The 3,385-nt window shown below is 47.6% G+C and overlaps 1 protein-coding gene across 1 annotated transcript in view; it reads right to left on the bottom strand.

The window, feature by feature from the left end:
• The window catches only part of LOC102379727 (inositol 1,4,5-trisphosphate receptor type 2), a gene marked incomplete at its 3' end in the record, with an annotated part of 187,819 nt that overhangs the window by 60,135 nt on the left and 124,299 nt on the right, over window positions 1-3,385 (bottom strand). The gene's annotated exons all lie outside the window — the stretch shown is intronic.

Below are 3,385 nucleotides of genomic sequence, written 5' to 3'. Positions count from 1 at the left end.
GAAAGAGAAAAAAATAATCCAAATGCTTTTTTTTAAGAGTTTGTTCTCTTTCCCCCACCAATGGTCATAACCCTGGCACCGGAAGTGAGATTGACCAAGACAGAGCTCCACTCAAACCAACCTGTCACCACAAGGAGTACTGCCATCTGGGACTATTAAACTTCTCAACACGGACTGACAGACAACATGTTTGAGGCTGAATATTGCCTGGTCCTAAGCATCTCCAATTCCCCTTGTCTGCAGTTGGAACTGAGGGCCACCTAACAAGATGGGGCCCTAGCATTGAAAGGCCAGTTTAACAAGGGTATATAGGCCCCTCCTGATGTAGATAGGCACCTATAGAGATTTACATAGGCAACACGTGGGGGGGCTATCGGGGGGGGGGGGGGGGTGGGGGGGGGGGGGGAGGTGTGCCTCCCCTGAGACTGGCCGCTGCCGAAGCTGCCGCCAGCTTCTGCGGGTGGTCACCACTCGCAGCCGCTCCCCCCTACCGCTGACACCTCCAGCAGTGGCTGCGGGCAGTCTCCACTCACCAACAACACCAACACCAGCAGCTGCGGGCGGTCCCTGCTCGCCGCTCACCGATGATGACACCAACGGCTGCGGGCAGTCCCCGCTTGCCACGATGGTGCCCCCCCAAGTCTTGGGAGGCACCAGTCATTCATGGAGATTTATAATACACCTAAACAGGATATGCACTTATCTCCCATTAAAAGTCAGTGGGAAGTAGAAGGACTAATCCCACTCAGCATGTATCTGTATCTTTAGGCACCAGACGGCTAAATTCTCAAAGCTTAACCCCGAAAACCTTTGCTAAAAGAAGTCATCCATATACATGCCTGTAGCACCAATGCAATCTATGGGATTACAGGTATAAGTAAAGTCCACTCCTGTTTTTTTAGACTACAGGGTCAGATCAAAGATTTGCAACCAATTAACAGATTAACAATCCTGGACACATCATGAGCTCAATATATATATCAGGGAGAGGGAAAGACAAGAGCCAAGGATGCCAAAAGAAAAAAAAAATCAGACACTAGAGATCTGAAATGCGATTAACATGATTTATAGCATGCCAATGAGCAAGAAATGAATGTATTAAGCAATGCAAAAATGATACTTGTTTTGCATTTGTCATTTGATTAGACTTATACAGTAAGAGATAATCAAGGACAGTGCTCTGATTGCTCCTATGGCCCACTGATTAAGCATCACAATTAGGGACAAGTGAACCAGTTCAAATAAAACTAGTTTCCCTTCTAATCTCTGTGCATAGGGCACTTTTCAAATCCTTCTTAAGAATACACTTCTTCTGCGAGGCCTGCAAACACTAACTCTTCATCCCACTACTTCATCTAAAGGAAAAATACTGCAGCAACAAACAGACCCTGACTTTTCACTGGCTCATCTACTGCTTATTGAATTGTCAGAAAGGGTCATTATATTCAGTGTCTTATACAAAGCCAAGCATGCTCTTGGCCATTAATTATAAAATTAAAATAAAAAAATTCCACTCCCCCCACACACAATATCAGACAAAATCATCCATTCAAAATTGACCTTTCTGTAACATGAAAAGCCTGGATGAGTCTCTCTTCCACCCTGCTTATAGGTTTCAGGCACCTTTTCATTTATGAGCCCCACACAAGACCTGAAAAGGCAGTACAAATACACCCCAAGAGATGACATTCTTGTGCTGTTTCTAGCATAACTCAAACCAGAAACCAGCATCAAATAAAAATCTCCTCTCAAGATTTCCAAGCAGAAGTGAACCTAAAGACCAGGGGTGTCAAACCTGTAACCTGCAGACTGGATCTAGCCTACAGAGCTGTTTTGTATGACCTGGTGTCTCAGGTCACACAAACCTCTTTTGATTTGGCCCAATAATAGATTCATAGAGGTTCATGAGGACTGGAAGAGGGCCAATGTTGTATCCATCTTCAAGAAGGGGAGGAGGGAGGACCCAGGTAACTATAGGACAATTATCCTAACTTCTATCCTAGGGAAAATCCTGGAAAAATCCATTAAGGAGTCTATGTATGATAGGCTTGCAGAAGGTAGAATTCTGAATGACAGCCAGCATGGCTTCATCGCAGGCAGGTCTCGTCTAACCAACCTCATCTCCTTTTACGATCAGGTCACCTGGATAAGGGACAAGTGGTAGATATTGTATACCTTGACTTCCAAAAAGCCTTTAATCTGGTATCCCATGATGCTCTCATGAGACTATTGGAAGATAGCAGGCTAATCTGCAAGATGGTTAGATGGGTACAAAACTGGCTGCGGGGTAGGACCCAGCGGGCATGTCCACACATACAAGCACATACGCATGCAGCAGCTCAAATACAACGGTTCAAATTTGCACTGGGGCTTTTTCTCTCAGCGCATGTGCCCGAACATGCACTTTGGTGTGGGGCAAATTGTGCCACTTGGGGAAAAATACCCCTGCCTGGCTGCTCCCAGATCTGCAGCCAGGGGGAGCTAGAGCCCAGGGCCAGAACCTGTGTTGTCCCCAGCAGTATAAAAAGCTGCCGTGTCCTGGACCCAGCAGTACAAAAAGATGCCCTGTCAAGTAAATCAGGGCTACTTGCTCTCAGGAGCTTCTGGGGCCCAGCCAATTGGTAGTTGGGGACACTACCCTTTGTGCCGGCTGGACTGCTGAAGCAGCTCTGAGAGTTCCCTGCACCCTCTACCCATTGCAGCAGTCTGACAGCAGGAGCTGCTGCCTGCCTGTGACCTGATGAGCACCTACCAGACCTGGATGGGGACTGCACAGCCAGTAGAGGCATCTGCCCCTCTAGGCCAGCTGCCAGTAGACTGTGGCTGCAAAACTGGCCTTTGTGCGGCACTACTGCCATGTGTACCCCCTGCCCAGCCATCTGGGCAGCTGTTACCAGGAAGATGTTCTGGGTGTGGTAGCCTGCTTTGAACTGTCAAAGCATGTCCTCCTGGCCACAACTGACCAGGAGGTCAGCCACCTCCAGCCAGATCCAAGGTGCCAGCTCTGAGCAGGCAGGGTCCTACCACTGGAGTTCTGGTATTCCCTATTTGAACACTGAAAAATCCCTGATAAAAAAATCCCAAAGTCACTCTGTAAAATACCCCAAAAATCCATGTTCCTCCACAATTAAAACAAAAGGCCACTATATATATAGAGAGAGAGAGAAAGAGAGTGAGAGACAGAGAGGCAGTATTCAGTTGGGAATGTTGTCTTGATATATCTACAGTGTTAAAGCAGTTTGGAAGCCTACCAGTGTCTCTATCAACATAATAAAGTGAATTCAAAATACCTATATGTTTTGCTGCCCACCCCCCAGGGACTACAGCCCCCCCCAACAGGGGCCACCACCCCCTCCTGCTGGGCCCACATGCCCCACCCCCACTT

This window comes from Alligator sinensis, unplaced genomic scaffold (assembly GCF_000455745.1).
Source record: "Alligator sinensis unplaced genomic scaffold, ASM45574v1 scaffold696_2, whole genome shotgun sequence".
Lineage (NCBI taxonomy): Eukaryota > Metazoa > Chordata > Crocodylia > Alligatoridae > Alligator > Alligator sinensis.
This window is presented reverse-complemented; position numbering and strand designations above follow the sequence as displayed.